Raw genomic sequence first — 21,624 nt, forward strand, 5'->3', positions numbered from 1 at the left:
TTGTCTCAAAATAAACGTTAAAAAATAATAATTTTATTAATGATAAATATTGAATAAGTACCAAATGCATTCATTATGCTGTTTATTTTGCATGCATTACTCTTAGCCATCCTGAAACTCTGAAGGTATAGTCATATCAGTTTATCAACTTTTCAAAGCCAGAACAAAACAAAACTTTAACAGTCATAGAAATTAAGTAACCTGCCAAAACCATGTGGCTAGTAAGTAAGTGGTAAAATCTTGTTCAAACAAAGCCAGTGGGTTTCAATAGCAATTTACCAGATTTTATTCCCAGTACATTTATTTTCCTTTTTTAATCTTCTTTTGGTGGGACAAAGATGAAAGAAGGGCAAGAATGTTAAAAAAAAAAAACATAGAATTTAATAATTTATGAGAAACTGACAGATTATTTGAGCTTCTAAACCTTATATTTTAAATTGTTAATCTCAAATCAACAAAATGTCCACGTGTATGTAATCACTAATAATATTTTTAATATGAATGCAGTTGTCTTGAATTGGGAGAATGTATATTTTATGCTTTCTGATTTCCCATTTTTGTGCAGCATATATAGTATTATGTTGGACAGCTTGAGGACTGAACATAAAATGATGGAATTTTAAAATTTAGTGAATTTAAAAGATTGAGAAAGTAGTCTTTCAACTCAGCAAGTTTTATTTCTCAATGTTTTATGATAAGGTTGTATGCCATTGACTCTTTTTACACTGGATTAAATTAAAAATTTTTTCAACTTAATAATTTACAAAATTATAAATGAAGACTTCATTTTATTAGAAAGAAACTTGTCTTTTGGGGAAAAATTTGCCCACCATGTCCTCTGGATATATTTCTCTCTATGGCCATTAATTTATTTCATTAATTTTATGAAGAAGTTTTTAAGTTACTTACATAAAACAAATGATTTCTGTACCCTGAGTCAGCTTTAGGTAATCAAGCGTGGTCTGTTCCACTATCTTGGTTCCTGGATGCCCAACATCACTCCTTGCCCTGCAGGCCCTGCTTGCATTCATAGTGTCACAACTACCCGCCACTCCACCTTAGATGAGGTGATGGTAATGGCCAACTCCAGCAACATGCAGATTGGGACTTATGTGGAGATCTAGCCAAGAAGTGGTTCCTCTTGGGGAAAATGTTTAATGTCATATGCTTGGGGTGTGGAGTGAGACCCAGTCAGGCTTGGAAATAATTTTTATTGTAAAGGAGAAAACCCACAGAGAACCAGAAATGAGAACAAATTCAAGGCCCTAATTAGCAAACCCAAATATATCAAGCAATGGTAACATTCTTAAATGAAAGTAATGGAAGTGTTACTGTTGAATGGATAGAAATGGAGATATAAAGGGCAAAGATACTGACCTGGAGAGCATCTTTTCACTCAACCATGACTCTGTTCCTGATGAAGAAATTGAATCCAGTTCAGAAACACCTCTACCTCCAGCATCCTCAGCCAAAGTAAACAAAATTGTAAAGAATAGACAGACTGTGGCTTCTGTTAAAAATGACCTTCCTCCAAAAGATATCAGAGTGGTTGGCTCTGCACATGAACAACCTAGTCAACTTCCTGAAAAGTCTTCCTCTTCACAACAGAATACGCATGAAAAATCTGTGTGAAAAAAGTAGAAAAATTATAAAAAACAAACCAGCAAACAAAGAAAACAAAAAAGAAAAACAGGGAACTATAGCAGAAAAAACTTAAGAGCCCAGGATGTTGATGCTACAAACCCTAATTAGGAAATTCTGTGTATGATCAGAGACTTTAAAAGGATTGTAGACCATTGACAACAGCAGGTCTTATTGATGAAAATGGCCATTCAGTAAAAAATAAACTCAAATGAAAGCTCTAGATGTAATCATAATCCCTAGTAAAAATATTGTAATGGTATGTAAGTCTACTTTTAGTTTTGTCTCAATAAGTTACATAGAAAACCAAACATTTGGTCTTGATTTTGCCTTTCATGACTCAGATCCTAAGTGAAATGGTTTAGAAGGATTACAGGTGGACCGTTAGTGGAAACTCTATTTGAAAGGAGAATGGCTATGTCCTTTGCTGCAAGTGGAAAACTTCAAACATAGGGAAGGAACGAACCAAGATTGTTCTGAAGGAACTCATGCTTTAGCAGCTTGAGATATTTTCTTAATGCCAAAGACCAAACTATAAGAAGTTAGAACTTCAAGTATATGCAGTTTTCTTTGAAATTGATAGTGGAAATGTGTTTGACTTGCTAAACAGGAAAGCAAAATTAAGAATGCTAGAAGGTGGGGTGCACCTGGATGGCTCAGTCGGTTAAGCATCCGACTTCAGCTCAGGTCATGATCTCACACTTTGTGGGTTAGAGCCCTGCATCAGGCTCTGTGCTGACAGCTCAAGTGGTGTGATTACAGGAACAGGAAGTCAAATGTGTTGAAGATGTACTGAAACTCATTGACATAGGCAACAGTTGCAGAACATCTGGTCAAATATCTTCAAATGCACATTCACCTTGGAGCAATGCAGTATTTCAGATTATTCATAGAAGGAAAGGAAAACTACATGGGAAATTTTCTCTTATTGATTTTCCTGGAAATGACAGAGGTGCTGGTATTTCCAGTGCCGACAGGCAAACTAGGCTTGAAGGTGCAGAAATCAGTAAAAAGACTTTTAGCACTGCAGAAATGAATTAGAGCCTTAGGTAGAAATAAACCTCCTACTCCTTTCCGAGCAAGCAAAGTCACTCAGGTGTTAAGAGATTAATTCATGGGTGAAAACTCTCATGCCTGCATGATAGCTACAAACTCTTCAGGAATGGCATCCTGTGAAAATACTCTTGATGCATTAAGGTATGCAAATAAGGTGAGAGAATTGACTGTGGATCCAGCTGATGCTGGGGATCTTCATTCAATGATGCACTGTCCACCAAATCAGATTGATGTCTTAGAGGCAGAATGGGGTATGGGCAGTTCCCTTCAGAGATCCAATGTAAAACTTCTTTGTGAACACAGTGAAGAAGAGGTTTCTCCACAATTGTTTACTTTTCATGAAGCTGTCTCACAAATGGAAGAAATGGAAGCACAAGTTGTAAAAGATCACAGGAGGGCAGTGTTTTAGGAATCTATTCAATGGCTAGAAGATAAAAAGTCTCTCCTAGAGATAACTGAAAAAGTAGACTATGATGTAGGTTCATATGCTACTCAGCAGGGAGCTATTCTTGAGCAAAAATAGAAATTTTAACTGAACTCTGGAATAAAGTGAAAATCTGTGTAGCTCTGCAAGAACAGGCCAGCAAACAGATCAACCCAAAGAGACCCCATGCCCTTTAAATCAGCATTTGCTGCCAAAGGATCCCCAGAACCCACACTACTGTAACATGTAATGGTTATACTGTAAGAGCCATTTGAAAGTTTGACATTGTTAAGCTTCTGTGGAAAATGCCTTGTCCCTTCATCTGTATGACATCTCGGTTTTGTGAAATACTCCTTTGTCTACAAAATACTTCTGATCCAGAAGATACAACCAAACTTTGGGAATAGTGAAGTATTTTCTTTCATTTGCCCAAATTGTGATTTACTTTTAGAGATCCTTGCCAATTGTATTTTCTCTACGATGAAATAAGACTGTGGACTTGATCCAAAGGTGAATAGTAGGGGGAAGCCACAGCATTTCCTTTTCAGTGTTCCCAGCAAGACTGAGCAGTTTTAAGTCTTTCGTGTACATGGATACCTTTATACATACTTTGCCCACTTCTGGGGACAGCCATGCTCACCTCTTCCTGCTTTGTGCCTTGGCGAAGGCAGGTGACGCTAAATTTCTGAAGCACAGCCAAGATAAATTACAGTTCTTATTTGTCATTATAAATTACCTTTATTCTGTGTACATTTTACCATATTTGAGACATTTTTGTGCGTGACTAGTTACTTTTGCATTATGTACTGTATTATTGAATGGAACTGAAGTCAGTGATGGTGAAAATAGCTGCTGGGCCATTCTATCTTATAAGTAGAGGAATCTGGAGTTATGAGTTTTAAAACCATATAACAATGGTTTTAATTTTTTAGCTTTTTCTTTGTCAAGACATAAAATATAAACTAGTTGGTATGTAATAAAAAAGTAATGAAATTTTTAAAAATTTCCTAAAATTACATGTACCTAAATTATTCTCATATAACACTGAGCTGATTTGATCTGTTCAGTTTACAGAAAAAAAATACCATTAGAAAGTACAGAAAAAAAATACCATTAGAAAGTTGACATAAAAGTTTCTTTTAAGGGATGCTGAGCAGATGAGTTACCTTTTTGAAAATAAATAAGATACAATAAAAATTACCAAATGGTCCTGTAGATTTATTATTTTTTACTTATGCTGCTACAACAAAGTCTAATTAGCAATGGTTATTTTATGTTTCTCTGAGTTGCAATTTTTGAAAACAATCATATCTTGATTTCCTGTTATATACATGACAAAGAATTGATGGTGAAAGGGATGAGTTGAAGAGTGTGAAATAAAGCATTTTCAATCATTACAGGAAGAGAAGAAACCCTGTAATTCACAAATCAGCATGGCATTTCTTCAAAATTTTATTACTTCAATATTTTATTCACAGAAATTAAACCACTTTACTATTCTAAGAATAATAGGTAGTCGGATAATTTATGTAAGAAAATTAAATAAAAGATGTCAGATTTAAGTGAAGACAAAATAATTTTTAATAGTTTAGCTTAAAATTAAATACTAGGTAAAAAAATGCATTCAGTTATTTTATTACAGAGGATCTTTACAGTATTCGAACCCTTCGTTATGTTAGCTTAACACATATCCGTAATTCCCATTTTATTAAACTTAATGAGAAAAACGAAAGGAACTAGGACATAAAAGTTGTGAATTGCATATCATCATCAAAATAAAAGCTAATTCATGAGATCAGATAAAGAAAATGAGTACTAGGGTAATAACAGTTGTGTCATAGTACTTATCACCAAAACCTGAACACAGCCCAGCCACCTTTCTGTTGCTCCATTGCACACTGAAAACTAAACTGAGCTCTATTAACAGATTAATGAAATCTGTTCAAGATGAATAGTTTGTCTTAATTTGTCAACTTTTCTACCCTGAAAAATGTTTGGATATGATGAGTCATATTGATCAGACAATATTTGTAATGCTATATTTTAATAAGCATTTTCATTATAAAATAATCTTCACTAAAAATGTATAAATATGTAGATCAAATTTAATGCATAGATTATACATGAAGAATGATTTCAAAAATGAGAGAAAACAATTAATGTTCACGTCCCTATGTTCCAGCGTAGAAGACAGAAAATAAGTTGAACATGGCGAAAAACACACATAATAATTCTCTTCCCAGGATAAAAGAGGCTCTGTGGAAAAATATAGAAATTCTATCAGGAAAGAGATTTGTGGTAAACTACACATCTTGAAGGCTTTTCTCATTCTGAAATAAATATGTTAGTGAAGAGAAAAATATGTGATCTATTTAAAGGAACATCTGGGTAGTTAATCTGATTGGCAAAATAATTTTTTATATTTTAATTGTCTTCAAAGAAAATGTTTTTGTGTTGTTGTGTGTGTGTGCATGTACATGCGAATTAGAGAAACCAACTGAAAATAAAAACCATGATCTAGCTATAAAGCAGTCCTTTAGGCTGAATGAAAACATGCTCCTAGGGACCAATTTCCCAATTAGGAACTTTTATTAGCCTTCTAGTTCATGCTTTTGTTTGTTGAATTTCAGGAGATCTGTCAGTTAACGAAAACGTCAATTATTTATTATAAAGTTATTTAGCAACTAAGATTGAAATAGTGAAAGCAATGTATATTAGGGCATCTTAACATTTATTTGTGAGAAGGCAACTTTCAAGTAGCCTAGGGAGAATAAATCCTTTTTATTTCCAGATTCTCCAGTGATGTCTTGCATGTAATTTAGTATCTCCATATCTCTAGGTACTTCTAAAATCTCCTATTTTAGCTGCTGGCATAAGGAATAAAATGCCTTATAAACATTTTCCTGTATTCTTCTAAGAGACTACAAAATAGGAAACACTGGATATTAGTCGTCCTGTTGACTACAGTGCATTCATAATGATAAGGTAATTAAGCACATCAAAGTAATTATTTAAAACAGATAAATGTCTTCTTGTGCCTCAAGAGGAAGCTTCTTACCATATCACTTGTGTTGCAACTATTCAAGCACAATCAAGTTGAGTCTTCTAAATTCTTGCTTCAGGAAAAATTTTTGAAAGTTAACTAGGTAGTGATTTCTCTGAAAATTTCAATTTAAAGTCATAATGATCATGCTTACACAAAAGTAATGGCTTCCTTCAGCCACAGAGACTATCCCTAGTTGATATAAATATGTAGTTGCATTCTTCAAAATTACCACAAAATAAGCAATTTTGTAACTCAGGAATGCAACAGGAACTGAACCAAATCAACTGCGTAGCGATGTCTATCACTGTGTCGCAATTACACAGAGGATAAACAAATAAAAATCACCGTAAAACGACTCTTTCCTTTATATTTTATAGACATGGTCCAAAAGTTGTCTTAATTATCCCCCGTTTTGGTCTATTACCTCACCTCCCTCAAATATTGGTATAACTTATTTGATAGTAAGTAGATAGTCTTCTATTAAACCAAACAATTTGGATTCCTTACTGTCTCCTGTTAGTCAATGTAGAAACCTGAGATTCAGACTTATTGGTTTCCTATGTAACTTGGAGAAAATCAAATATGTTCCAAAGAAAAGCCATCATACGGTTAAAACTTAGTTATAAAGGAAATATTTGTGCCAACAGCTAACTTCAATCCAGCTCATAAACACTGGCATGAAAATGAGACTTACAGTTCACTATCCACACCATTGCCCATAATCTGATAGGCCTATAATTTAAATATGGTGCCTCAGTACAAATGTAATTGTAGTGATGGGCCACTGGTAAGTGAGGGATAATTCCAGGAGCTGTCTGTTGTCTCTTTCCATTCTAGGACTTTCTCAGTGGCTGTTGTTGCCCCAAACAAGACACTTTGGTTCTTTAAGCCAATAAGACTGGGGTGGTTTTATTAGAATATGAGGCCCTCTGTGCGGTGCAGACCAGGAGCTAGTGTTTGGATAACTGTTGCCGTTGTATCTCCCACACTACCCTCATTCTTACAGTAAATGTGAATGTTTAAAAATAAGTCGCCTTGAAAAAAAATAAGTAGGCTTGAAAACAATTAGGAGGCCTTTTCTGTATGACATTTCTCTCCAGGCATTCAAGCCAGTACTAAGCGAAATATAATATAGGCCAAGCTTGCTTTCTGACTCCTAATCACCACCTTTGATATTTTACCTGCTCTGCCTTCAGCTCTTGCTCCTAATTTCAGAGTCTTTTCCTACTGCTTGGGCTCAGCTGTACTGAGATAATAATATAATAATAAACTTATTACTCTAGACATTGCACTTTCCCTTCTCAAGAATTCTTATATTTTAAACAGAACCACACAGGATAATGCTTTATCAAAAGGAAGAACTGTCTAGTTGACAACTGATAAATGTGACTGAAAGATATGAGGAGGTAGGTCATACACCACCCTTGACTGGTGACACAGATTCTGATCGCTCTCAGCGCTGACCTTGCAAAACTCTCATGGTTTCATTTACTTTTCTGAATACCCACCTAGAACTTTGGAAATTATGTAACAGAGAGTTTTTAAATTTTGCACATTCGAAGCAAAAAATGAAAAGTGGCAAACCATGAATGAGGGACTATTTCTTTTTTTGTATTCTTCTCAAAAAAATACCTTGACAGAATTTATGAAGAATCATCCAATGAAAAAAAGTACTCGTCAGTGTGGGAGAAGCTTTATTAGAGTGGCATGTCCTAATCTTGTTTATATATATCAGAAATCTTAGTCACACAAGAAAAATGGACCAGAATTAATACACATTTGAAAAAGCCATATTGTCGCTGCATAACTCAGATATACTAGTTCCCAGTCTTATATCTCTCTCAGACTAAAGTCTTATGGTTTTCTCCTGGAGGTATTCCCTTATGCTACTGGGAAAATCTGTGATCAAATTTGCAGTTAATGAGGGTTGATAGAGTCCAATTTCCCACTGCTATAATTTTAAACACCCACCTTTTTTTTATGAGCATGGTGTAATAATGTTCAGCCTTTAAATTTAGATGTAGGTCATGTCAAGTTCATAATAAAAATCAGTTTATGGAAATGAAGATTCATTCTTATTAACATTTATCTTCTTTTCTCTTTTTCCTTTTATTCTTGTTTAGTTCCATGATGGCAGGATGTTAGTGTACTGATACTGAATTGACCTGGCGATCAGTCATTGAATAATTATCAACTAATTCCCTTTTTTGGGGGGGTTTATTATTTAAACCCTGTTTGCATATAAAAAGATAACCTCGGTGTACAAACTGAACAAAAATGAGTCTAATTTTAATAAGTCCAAATTTTGATATTTATTTACTAAGAGGAAAGAGAAATGAGGGAGTTTTGATTAGCACCAAATTTTTAACGGTGATTTCAGATGAGAGCAGCAGTACTGCCTCTTTGTCTAATTTATCACTGTATTTTTTTGTTGTCACAAAGTACAAAGAGAGTCTTTATATAAATCAGTGCTTATAAGGTCACCTGGGTGGCTCAGTCCGGTAAGCGTCCGACTTCGGCTCAGGTCGTGATCTCATGGTTGGTAGGTTGCAGCCCCATATCGGGCTCTGTGCTGACAGCTCAGAGCCTGGAGCCTGCTTCGTATTCCGTGTCTCCCTCTTTCTCTGCCTCCCCCCCATTCACGTTCTGTCTCTCTCAAAATTAAATAAACATTAATTTTTTTTAAAAAAATAAGTATTTATAAATAGAAGTTTTAAAAAAACATTTTTTTAATGTTTATTTATTTTTGAGACAGAGAGAGACAGAGCATGAATGGGGGAGGGTCAGAGAGAGGGAGACACAGAATCTGAAACAGGCTTCAGGCCCTGAGCTGTCAGCACAGAGCCGGACTGGGGGCTGGAACCTACAAGCCATTAGATCCTGACCTGAGCTGAAGTCGGGCACTTAACTGACTGAGCCACCCAGGTGCCCCTATAAATGGAAGTTTTTAACTATCTACATTATATCTGGGAAATATGCTCCTAATTAACATCTAATGAGAAGTATATTGATACTGGAAAGAACAGCTTTGATCTGAGCATCAAATTCCATGGTTTCTTATACCAACACTGTAGTCCCACACCACACAATGTAATAGCCACATGACAAATGTAGCTATTGAGTACATGAATGTGGTTAGTCTGAAGTGAAATATGCTGTCAATGCTAAATACAGAATTTTTATAACTTAATATAAAAAAGTAAACTCTCTTAATATTAAATTTGGGGTTGATTATATTTAAATAAATATTTTAGATAATTTTACTTAAAATATATTTTATTCATTTCTTTTTATTTTTTTTAATGGGACTACTAGAAAAATTTTAACATTTGGGCAAATATTCTCAAAAAAGGTAAGCCACAGTGGTAAATCATTTTTATTTCAATTTCTTTTTTAATTTTAAAATAGTTATTCAAGTATAATTGACATAGTGTTATATTAGTTTCAGATGTATGATATAATGATTCAGTAATTCTATTCAGTACTCAGTGTTCATCAAGGTTAGTGTTCTTAAATTCCCCTTCACCTATTTCACCCATCAGCCCACCCACCTCCCCTCCAGCAACCACTAGTCAGGCATCCACCAGTTTGTTCTCTAAGAGTCTTTTTTTGTGTGTCTCTTTTTAATTTGTTTATTTGCTTTGTTTCTTAAATTCTACATATAAGTGAAATCATATGGTATTTGCCTTTTCCTGACAGACTTATTTCACTTAACATTGTATTCTGTAGATCCATCAATGTTGTTACAAATGGCAAGATCTCATTCGTTTTTATGGCTGAATATCCCATTGTATATGTATATATACATATGCATATATATATATATATATATATATATATATATATATATATACACTCCACCTCTTCTATATCCATTTATGGATGGATATTTGGGTTACTTCCATACCTTGGCTTTTATAAATAATGCTGCAATAAACATAGGGTCCATATATCTTTTTGAATCAGTATTTTCATTTTCTGTGGATAAATATCCAGTAGTGGAATTAATGGATTGTACGGTAATTCTATTTTTAATTTTTGAGGAAACTTCATACTCTTTTCCACAATGGTTTCACTAGCTTGCATTCCCACAACAGTGCACAAGGTTTCTTTTTTCTCCGTATCCTTGCCAATGCTTGTTGCTTCTTGTGTGTTTGATTTTAGCCCTTCTGACAGGTATGTTTTGATTTGCATTTCCCTGACGATTAATGATGTTGAGTAGCTTTTCATGTGTCTACTGACCATCTGTATGTCTTTGAAACATGTCTATTTATATATTCTGCCCATTTAACAAGATTATTTCTTTTATTGTGTGATGCACTGTTTAAGTTCTTTATAAAATTTTGGATATTAATCCCTTATTGAATAGATCATCTGTAAATATCTTTTCCCATTCAGTAGGCTGCCTTTTTGCTTTGTTGATGGTTTCAGTCCCTGTGCAAGAGCTCCTTATTTTGATGTAGTCCCGATAGTTTACTTTTGCTTTTTTTTTGTTGTTTTTTTTGTCTTTTTGGAGAGAGGGAGAGAGAGAGTGCATGAGCAAAGGAGAGGGGGAGAGGGAGTGGGGGAAATCCAAAGCAGGCTCCACACTCAGCATGGAGTCCAATGTAGGGCTCAACCCCACAAGCCTGGGATCATGACCTGAGCCAAAATCAAGAACTGGATGCTCAACCGACTGAGCCACCCAAGCATCCCAGTTTATTTTTGTCTTTGTTTCCCTTGCCAGAGGAGACATATCTAGAAAAAATGTTTCTATGGTTGGTGTTAAAGAAATTATTGCCTATGTTATCTACTGGGAATTTTATGGTTACAGGTCTTACATTTAGATCTTTAATACATTTTTAGTTTTTTTTTCCCTGAGTGGTATAAGAAATTGGTCCAGTTTCATTATTTTGCATGAGGCTGTAAAGTCTCCAACATCATTTGTTGAAGAGACTGTCTTTTTCCCGTTGTATATTCTTGGCTCCTTTGTTGTACATTAATTCTAAAATTGTGAGTGTATTTCTGATCTTTCTGTTGCATTACTCTATGTGTCTACTACTTTTGTGCCAGTACCATACTGTTTTGATTACTACAGCTTTGTATTATTTCTTGAAATCTGGGATTGTGATAGCTCCAGTTTTGCTCTTTTTAAAGTTTGTTTTGGCTATTAAGGATCTATTGATCTTAGAAATTTTAGGATTATTTTTACTAGTTCTGTGAAAAATGTTGCTGGTAATTTGATCAGGATTGTATTAAATCTGTAGATTGCTTTGGGTAGTATGGACATTTTAATAAGAAGACTGAGATAGCAATACTTATAAAGACAGAGACAAAGAACACTACATAATAATAAAGTAAACAATTCAACAAAAAGAGATGACAGTTGTAAATATTGGAATGTCTGGGTGGCTCAGTCAGGTAAGATTCTCTCTCCCTCTGCCCCTCACCCACTCATGCACACTGTCTCTCTGTCTCTGTCTCTCAAAAAAAAAATTGTAAATAGTTATGCACCCAACATGAGAGTACCCAAATACATAAAGCAACTATTAATAACCATAAAGGAAATCAATAGTAATACAATACTAATAGGAGACTTTAGCACTCCACTTACATCAATGGATAAATCATCCAACCAGAAAATCAACATGGAAACAGTGGCTTTGAATGACACATTGGAGAAGTTGGATCTAACAGATATTCAGAACATTCTATCTTAAAACAGCAAAAATACATATTTTTTCAAATACACAAATGGAACATTCTCCAGAATATATCACGTTAGACCACAAGACAAGTCTCAACAAATTCAAAACTATTGAAATCATATCATGCATATTTACTGACTGAAACATTATGAAACTAGAAAGCAATCACAAGGAAAAAATATGGAAAAAAGTATATGGAAGCTATATAACATGTTACTAAACAATGAATGAGTCAACCAAGAAATCAAAGAGAGAATAAAAAAATACATGGAAACAAATGAAAATGAAAATGCAATGGTCCAAAATCTTTGAGATGCAATAAAAGCTGTTGAGATGCAATAAAAGCTGAAGATTAGCGCAATACATGCCTCCCTCAAGAAGCAAGAAATATCTTAAATAAACAACTCCACCTTGCCCCTAGAGGAGCTAGAAGAAGAAATATCCAAAAGCCAGTAGAAGGAAAAAACATAAAGATTAGAGCAGAAATAAATGAAATAAAGGCTAAAATATAAAATAGAACAGATAATGAAACCAGGAGTTGCTCCTTTGAAAAGATCAATAAAGCTTAAGCTTTCGACTCAGGTCATGATCTCACAGTCCTGAGATGGAGTCCCACATCAGGCTGTGTGCTGAGCATGGGGCCTTGGGATTCTCTCTTTTCTTCTCTCTCTGTCCCTTCCCCACTCATGTGTGTGCATGAGTAATCTTAAAATAAGTAATCTTAAAAAAAAGAAAGAAATACAAAGGATTATAAGAACATACTATGAAAAATTGTATGTCAGCAAATTGGACAACCTAGAAGAAATGAATAAATTCCTAGAAATAAATAAATTACCAAAATTGAAACAAGAAGAAATAGAAAATTTGAATAAACTTAGTATTAGCAATGGAATTGAATCAAAAATAAAAAAAAAATTAACAAAAATCCAGGATCAGATGGCTTTCCAGGTGAATTCTACCAAACATTTAAAGACAAGCTAATACATATTCTTCTCAAATTATTACAAAAAAATGGAAGAGGAAAGAAAGCTTCCAAATTCATTCTGTGAGGCGTGTTACCTTGATACTAAAACCAGATAAAGACCCTATGATAAAAAAGAACTACAGGCAAATATCTCTCATTAACATAGGTGCAAATTCCTCAACAAAACATTAACAAACCAAGTCCAATAATACATTAAAAAAATCATCCACCATGATCAAGTGGGATTGATTCCAGGATTGAAAGAGTGGTTCAGTATTTGAAAATCAATGTAATACATCACATCAATAAGAGAAAGGATAAAAACCACACGATTATCTCAGTAGATGCAGAAAAACCATTTGACAAAGTACAGCATCCATTCGTGATAAAAATTCTCCATAAAGTAGGTTTAAAGGGAACATACTTCAATATGACAAAGGGTGCATATGAAAAACCCACAGCTAACATTGTTCTTAATGGTGAAAAACAGAGTTTTTACTTTAAGATCAGGAACAAGACAAAGATGTTCACTTTCACCACTTTTATTCAACATAGTACTGGAAATCCTAGCCACAGCAATCAGACAAGAGAAAGAAATAAAAGGCATTTGAACTGGTAAGGAAGAAGTAAAACGTTGACTCTTGGCAGATGACATAATACTATATATTGAAAACCCTAAAGACTCCACTAAAAAACTACTAGAACTGAGAAGTGAATACAGGAAAATTTCAGGATACAAAAGTAATATACAGAAAATGGTTCTGTTTCCATACACTAGTAATGCAATAGCAGTATGGTATGACATTTGATTTTTTAAAATAAATTTTTTAACATTTATTTACTTTTTGAGAGACAGAGAGAGACAGAGTATGAGCAGGGGAAGGGTAGAGAGAGAGGGAGTCACAGAATCTGAAGCAGGCCCCAGACTCTGAGCTGTCAGCACAGAGTCCGACTCAGGGCTTGAACTCATGAACTGTGAGATCATACCTGAGCAAAGTTGGATGCTTAACCCAATAAGCCACTCAAGTACCCCTGACATTTGAATTTTAATTGAGTCTTGGGCATTTTGGGTATGATGCTATGAGATTTGGGGTCTTATTTCTGTCTTCCTTTTTAAGAGGCCTTTTCTGACACTGTGCTTATAGTGGAAGGCCAGGGTCTCACCTTATTACTGCCTGATGGGGGGTGGAAACCCTGGATTCTCACTAGGCCTCTCTACTGGCATCAGGTCCTCTGGAGACACTTATTACTGCCTGGAGGCACTGAATGCCCCAGGTCACTACTAGGTCCCTTTTGACACCTTCCCAGTGGTGATAGGGCCTTGTTACCACATGTGGGGATGAAAATCTAATCTCTCCACTAGAATGAGGTTGGAAGGGCTATAGATTTTTCTGTGGTGTTTGGCTGGAGTAGAGCAATTATAGTCCTGATGTTTTCTGGCTTCTCAGGCAACAACTTTCTTGGTCATTTGGCTCAGGAGAGCAGCCTTTTCTTGAGGCTATGTTTTTTTGGTCTGGTTTTTATAGACTGTATGAGGAAAAAATGCACAGTAAACGCAACTGAAAATTTAAAATCTGTTATCAAAACTGGGCTGCCACTGGAGTGGTTTTGTCTTTTACCTCACTCACAATCTATATCTAGTTTCAAAATGTTCTCCAAAACCCTATTTCCCCTTTGAAATGTTTTTATTACATTGTTTCTTCTTTTCCCTCAGATAATACTTAAATTTAGTGTTTGTTTTCTACTCCCCTTCCTGTTTAATGTTTGAAAAGAACATATTGAATATGTCATCCATTTGCCAATAGCAGCAATGAGCATAAACTCAACCACTTTCCATTATAACCCCTTTCTTGTATAACAATGCCCAATCTCTGATTTTCCAAGCCCATGAGTTTCCTTCTTGCCGTAGTTTTCCCAGAAGAGCCCTTCATTCAGTGGGAATATATATACAGCCCTGAAAATGTTCTGGCATTTATTCCCCTAGTTGCTCAAGCCATTCAGCCTGCCTACAATGGATTCTCTACTTCTCTGAATAGTCACATTCTATGTAATATTGAAAAGTCGGTTCAAATTTCCATAAAATCTTTCACGTTCACTCTAAAATCACAGCAAGTTTCTCTGTTCTTATAAGGTATGTTGTCTCTGAATGTAAGTTTTAGTCATATGAAGCTCATAGTCCACTTTTACAAAAAATATTTCATACCACTTTTACCACATATTATTTATTTATTCATAAAAGCATATTTCCTTGTTTATTTTGAGAGAAAGGAGAGAGAGATAGAGAGCATGCAAGTGGGGGAGGGCCAGGAAGAGGGAAAGAGAGAGAATCCCAACAGGCTCCCCACTGTCAGTGCAAAGCCTGATGTGGGCTCCAACTCATGAACCATGAGATCATGACCTGAGCTGAAATCAAGAGTCAGATGTCAGATTCACCCACACCATATACTATTTATAGATAATATAACCAAGCTATGAACATAATTTCAAAAGTTAATATAATATCCTAATTGAATTGTACAGAATAAATAAAAGGAGTACAAATTATTTTTTAAAAATGATGTCTAGGGGCGCCTGGGTGGCTCAGTCGGTTAAGCGGCTGACTTCGGCCCAGGTCAGGATCTCGCGGTCCGTGAGTTCGAGCCCTGCGTCGGGCCCCGTGCTAACAGCTCAGAGCCTGGAGCCTGTTTCAGATTCTGTGTCTCCCTCTCTCTGACCCTCCCCCGTTCATGCTCTGTCTCTCTCTGTCTCAAAAATAAATAAACGTTAAAAAAAATTTTAAATGATGTCTATGTAATGTGTAAGTATTTTGATATTTCAATGCCAAAAAGTGCCGTGAAACTATCAGAGCTCTGTAAACTTACTCTGAATAAGATAGCCACTAATGCAGACCAATAGAGCTGTTTTTATATTGGTGACTCAAATAAATTGAGCCATAACTGCAACTGGCTTTGTGTTCAATGACAAAATTATCTACTATAGTGAACAAGTCTTGGTAACATTAGAGCTGAAATAGAATATGTTCCTTTGCCGTTTTTATAACACTGTGATTCTTGAGCGTAGAGTAACTCATGCACAAAATATTTTATCCATTATGTAAACTGGAGTTAGATTCTAGGTGTAGGTAACTGTATACAGATTTTCTTTCCCCAGGATCCCTGGTCCTGATCACCTAAGTATGTTATACTCCAATAATCAACAGTCATAGATGTTCCTGCAAATATCCCAATACTTCTAAGGGGAATCATATTGTTGATTCTATAGTCACAAGTGGACTAACAATTGTAATTTTGAATTTTTATTAACTTGTATGTTGCTTTTAATTTTGTCTTAGTGTGTGAGATCCTATATATGTTTTTGGAATGTCTTATAAGATTGTTATATCTTCATGGCATCTAGTACTATGCTTTTGTGAGCACAGATTTTCAATACATAGCTGACAATTTAAAAGTTGCTAATATTGATGAATTTACCTACAGAGGAGAGGGCATTTATTTTGAAACAATTCTTAATTATTAGCAAAAGCTGTTTAATTTTCTTAAGCACTCATGAAACAATATTGTGCAACTCAGAGATTATTAAAAATTTTGTAAGTAAAAGTACTTACACATTATGACAGGAACACTGCATTCAGAAATTCAGAGAAATTAGGTGTTGAGGCTTACTTTTTTTAAAAAAAAATTAAAGTTTGTTTATTTATTTGAGAGAGACAAAGACAACGTGAGTGGGAAAGGGGCAGAGAGAAAGGGAGAGAGAGAATCCCAGGCAGGCTCTGTGCTGTCAGAACCTGACACTGGGCTCAATCTCACGACACCATGAGACCATGACTTCACTGAAAACCAAGAGTCAGACACTTAACCAGCTGAGCAACCCAGGCACCCCAGAAGCTTACTTATCTTAAAATACAGATGTTTTTTCTTAGGTCAATTTAAATTTTAAAATACTATGACAATACTAACAAAGCATTCCATTAAAATAATAATTTATATGTTCTAAAATATTTTCCTAACATTATCAAATTATAATATTTCTAAATCAAGTGTTAACCAGCAAATAGTCAATAGTCTAAGATTTTTAAAATAAGCAAGAGCTATCTACCTGAGAATGTCTAGCTCTTCAAAAGTACTGTACTGTGTACAGTTTTTTTTTTTTTTTTTTTTGATTACTGTGGCTCTTTTAACAAATGACACAGAGGCTTGAGTCACTTTATCTGTGATGAGTACTGTTGCTCATGAATTGAGGAAAATTATCAGCTCAGTCATGTGCTGGACATGAACGTATGATCATTACTTCTTAAACAGAATAGTTCTAGAATAACATTAGTAGATGTTATAGGAATCAGTGTAGCATATTAAAAGAGAACATAGACTTTGGGATTGGAAAATATTGTCTTTGGTTTAATACTATGCAACTTCCTAGATTTGACCTTGGGTGATATAGTTTGCTCTCAACTTGGTTCATCAATTATAAAATAAGAACTAAGTATACTCATGGTTTTTAAGAGCATGAAGATACTTGGAAGCAAAATACTAATATTACCCAAGATATGTCTGGAAAAAAAAAAACACTAAAAGTAGAGTGTAGTCAATGATAAAATTATTAGCAGGAATTACATATTTAATATACAAAAAAACATCTGTGACAATAATAACCATTATGAAGCACCTGTTGTAAAAATCTGGTGATATCTTACTGTTTAGACCTCTTACTTACTGTAGTCCAGATGTCCATTTCTGGAAAAGGTCAGATAGCAAATATTTTAAGCTTTGTGATCAATGTGGCAACTAGTCCACTCTGCTGTTCAAGCACAAATGCAGTCGTGGATAATATGTAAAGTAATAGGTGTGCTGTGTTCCAATAACAGGTTATTTGCGGACAGTGAAGTTTGAATTTTATATAGCTATTATAATTCACAAACAAATATTCTTTTTAAAATTTGTTTCAAACATTTAAAAATATAAAATCATTCTTAACTCATGGGCCATAAAAAATAGGCAGTGTGCCAAATTTAGCATGCAGAACAGTTTGCAACTTGGTGTAGACTGAATCAGTGAAATTCAAGAGAAATATGTAGATCAGGCTTTGTAAAAAAATGTTCTGGAATCTTTCATTAAAACAATTAATAGTGAATTTAAATAAGTCTCTAACTACTCAGTTCATTAGCCTCTTCATCTTTAGTGAACTTTATGCATATTCTACCCCAAACATCTTATTCTATAGCCATACTTTGAATCTGGTCATCACTGAAAACTATTCTTCAGAAATATGAACTTTTAACACTTTATTCTCTGATCATTATCAGCTGTATTTCTTATTTCATTATGATCTCTTACTTCATTGGGTGCTTTGACTCGTCCACCTTTTAATTATCCGCAGAATCATGTCTCTTTTTCCTTCTTTTATGAATTTAAATCCCATGCTCCATTTTTTTCAACTACTCTTACATCTTCCCCATTATCCTTTGTCTGAAATTCTGTAGTTAATAAAATCCCAATCTCTTATTGATACAAGTTTTTTCTTTCATTTACCCATCAGTTAGGATGCTAACAGGACTGGGGGGGGGGGGGAGGAATAAATTGCAATTTTAATGGAAGAAACATGATAAAAAGTGATCTTTATTTTTTTGAACATTTTTTCAACTTTATTTTGAGAGAGAGAGGCAGGTATATAGAATGAGTGGAGAAGAAGCAGAGAGAGAGGGGGACAGAGGATCAGAAGCAGGCTCTGTGCTGACAGCAGAGAGCCTGATGCAGGGCTCAAACTCACGAACAGTGAGATCATGACCTCAGCCAAAGTGAGACACTTAACCGACTGAGCCACCTAGGTGCCCTGAACAATGATCTTTAAAAATGTTTACTAAGAGACCACCATTATAATTAACATACATACAAAACTAGTTCTTCCATTGTTGAGGTAGACAGAAGTTACTACTCAAGGTTTTCCTTTCAATTCTCTATTGATGTAGATAGTTAACACTGGTGGAATATTTGAACATAATCCTGTCAATTGACAAATGGGTTCATCTCTAATAAATGGACTGTTTTACACACAGTTTCCATTTTCCTTGTTTCAGTGGCAAAAAAAAAAAAAAAGCACATTATGTGGCATTGTTCAGAAAACATAAACATACTTTACACTTTGCTACATTATGGTTGGTAGGAAATAAATTGGTATTATTGCAACTGTTAATAGCTGTAATCAAAATGTGCCCCCTTCCTGGTCCTTGATACAGTTTTCTGTTAAGAGATGGCATATTAGTATCAAAAGATCCTCATTTTCTTTTTTATAAAGACATCAAGAGCCATTTAATTTTTAAAAAATCACCTCATGTGTTTCAATTTATTAGACCTTCATACTCACATTTCTTTCTGAGGTCAATTCTGAGCTTGCACAGCCTGATGTATATAACCATCAGAAACTTTGAGCTAAAAATGAATGCCAAAGATTTCGCCTAAGGCTATTTTGAATCATTTCCAAAGGAGTGTTATTATTTATGAAACTTTATTCCCATATTTTTCTTAAAAAAAAAACCCAAATATAACTTGCCTACCAGAAAGATGTTACTACCAGACCAGCAACTCTTTTTGGTTACTCTAGAACCTGAGACTAATTTTTCATGTAAAATCAGCAAAATGCTGATATCTGTAAAATTTTTATTTATACTAGTGTCTCAGATTCAGTAGCATTTTTTTTGAAAGTTTCAAAGTTTATTGAAGAGATTTTGACAAGTCCATGGAATAGTTTAAAAATTGAGGAAGATGTAGGGGCGCCTGGGTGGCGCAGTCGGTTAAGCGTCCGACTTCAGCCAGGTCACGATCTCACGGTCCGTGAGTTCGAGCCCCGCCTCAGGCTCTGGGCTGATGGCTCAGAGTCTGGAGCCTGTTTCCGATTCTGTGTCTCCCTCTCTCTCTGCCCCTCCCCCGTTCATGCTCTCTCTCTGTCCCAAAAATAAATAAACGTTGAAAAAAAAAATTAAAAAAAAATTGAGGAAGATGTAATGCTACTGGAGCAGGATTCTCGCACAGAGAGACAGGACACCAAGACTTTTCTGTCCAGGAGGCAACTTTATTCATTGTGCTGGCATGGGTTCAGTGGGTTCATACCCAAAAAACCCAGCCCTGAGCATAGCAGGATGTAGGTTTTTATGCAATTCCTACTTGTTTATCTCCCCTATATGGTGACATATAATCTGACTGGACACAGTCCACGTTACAGAGTCTTGTCAGAGCTCTGCATATGTGTATAGGAGTCGATTGGGCCACACTGCCTTCCTTTGTTCTGAGGAGGCCTCCACCACATTCCTTGGGGAGGGGCTCTACCACCCTACCTTGAAACATTGCAAGGAATGCCATGATATTTGACTTATTAACTATTATTATTTTTTAATTTGTGTGGTTATTAAGCTTTTGTTTAAATTCCAGTTAACATTCAGTGTAATATTAGTTTCAGGTGTGCAACTTAATGATTCAACACTTACAGTCATCATCTGGTACTCATCATAAGTGCCCGCTTTAATCCCCATCATCTATTTAACCCATTTCCCTCCCCCTCCCCCCATCTACCTCCCCTCTGGTAACCATCAGTTGTTCTCTACAGTTAAGAGTCTATTCCTTGGTTTGCCGCCTTCTCTTTTTTTCAACCTTTGTTCATTTGTTTTGTTTCTTAAATTCCACATATGAATGAAATCATATAATATTTGGCTTCCCCTGTGTGTGTGGTGTGTATATATATATATATATATATATATATACATATATATATGTATATATATGTATATATATGTATATATACATATATATATATGTATATATATATATATATATATATATATATATATATGCCATGTTTTCTTTACCATTCGTCAGTTGATGGACACTTGGGCTGTTTCCATAATTTGGCTACTGCAGATAACGCTGTTATAAACATCTGGGTCCATGTTTCCCTTTTGGAAATAAACAGGGCCACATATTATTATATTATCTATCTGCGAACATGCATACTGCTTGTAGTACTGGGAATATTATCTTATCCAGAAGTAATTTGTATCTGTGTTTAAGAGCTGGGTCCTTATTAAAGTGGTAGACACACTAGGAAGAGCAGTTTGAGTGACCAAAATGAATTAAATATCAAAATAACCCTGCCAAATTAACCCTGGAGGCCCTGCTTTTATCTCTCTATTTTGCAGTAGCTGGACAGAAATTTTATGAATAACAGTATCATACTTTCAATGAAAATTGAAATAAATTGTTCTGGGGCACCTGGGTGGCTCAATCGGTTGAGCATCGGACTTCAACTCAGGTCATGATATCTTAGTTGGTGAGTTCGAGCCCCACATGGGGCTCTGTGCTGACAGCTCAGTGCCCCTCCCCTGCTTGCACTCTGTCTCTATCTCTCTCTCAAAAATAAGCAAACAATAAAAAAAACATTCAAAATATTTGAAATAAATTGTTCTGAAATTATTTAATTTTTTTTTAATTTTTAAAATATTTATATTTTGGGAATGTTTAAGCAGGGGAGAGGCAGAGAGCCATGGACAGAGGATCTGGAGCAGCTCAATGCTGACAGGCTGACAGGCTGACAGCAGAGAGCCCGATGTGGGTCTTGAAATCACGAATCACAAGATCATGACCTCAGCCATGTCGGACTCTCAACCAACTGAGCCACCCAAGTGTCCCAAAATTTCTTGATAAAAGATACCCACAATCATTTTAGCCTGAGAAATAGTCTCTAGAACCAGCAGAGATAACTTTTTTTTTCTTTTTGTTGGTTACAATTATGTGGGTATCTTAGAAACTAAATCAGGAAATGT

At 35.1% G+C, this 21,624-nt stretch overlaps 1 pseudogene; it reads left to right on the forward strand.

Moving 5' to 3' along the window:
• The first annotated feature begins 1,285 nt into the window (after positions 1-1,285).
• LOC123582283 lies at positions 1,286-3,318 on the forward strand (annotated as a pseudogene).
• The last annotated feature ends 18,306 nt before the right edge of the window (positions 3,319-21,624 follow it).

Source organism: Leopardus geoffroyi, chromosome B3, assembly GCF_018350155.1.
Source record: "Leopardus geoffroyi isolate Oge1 chromosome B3, O.geoffroyi_Oge1_pat1.0, whole genome shotgun sequence".
Classification (NCBI taxonomy): Eukaryota; Metazoa; Chordata; class Mammalia; order Carnivora; family Felidae; genus Leopardus; species Leopardus geoffroyi.